The sequence below is a fragment of the Myotis davidii genome, unplaced genomic scaffold (genome assembly GCF_000327345.1).
Source record: "Myotis davidii unplaced genomic scaffold, ASM32734v1 scaffold162, whole genome shotgun sequence".
In the NCBI taxonomy this organism is placed as follows: Eukaryota; Metazoa; Chordata; class Mammalia; order Chiroptera; family Vespertilionidae; genus Myotis; species Myotis davidii.
In genome coordinates, this window is record NW_006300036.1 from 4,171,861 (window position 1) to 4,172,658 (window position 798).

Sequence of the window (798 nt, forward strand, 5' to 3'; positions counted from 1 at the left end):
TACCTGCAATCATTTCTCTTAACTCAAAAGATACATACTAATTGGAGATTATCAGTCACATACTGAGCTCTTAAAGCAGGGCATGTGATTAAGACTAGTTTGTTTCATTTTGCTTATTAGAAGCATTATCAAGTGATTTAGTACAAAGGGTACAATTCCATTTATCTGTAAAGTACAGCGCATCTTGCTAGTTTATTAATAAGCAGGTTGCTCACTTGCAACCTTGAGGGGAAGCAGCATCTTGCTTTTTATTAAAAAGCAGTACCCAAAGCAGTACACGTGATAAGAGTTTAAGCAAAAAGCATTAAAATTCTAGCAAACTATTACTTCACCTTGAAAGCAGTATTACTGGAAAAATGCTACCACTGTGAATGAACATGAAGTTCTAAATCTAAACCATTCAATTCACTGTTTTGGTATCAGCTGTTTAATGTTACAAAACTGGACAGTGACGGCTTTCTACTCAGTATCAGGGAACTAAAAGCTGATAGCAAACTTCAGTTAATTTTAACAACTTCACTGAGCAGCCTGCCTGTAAGAAACTGTATTTGCCTTAAATGTGACTTTATTGTTGTTAATCCTCACCCGAGGCTATATTTCCATTGATTTTTAGAGAAAGTGGAAAGGAGGGGGAGAGATAGAAACATTGACGTGAGAGAGGAATATCAACTGGTTACCTTCCGCATGTGCCCCATCCAGGCTGGGGATCAAGCCTTCAACAGAGAGGTACATGCCCCTGACCATAATCAAACCCGGAACCCTTCAGTCCACAGGCCAATGCTCTATCCACTGAGCCAA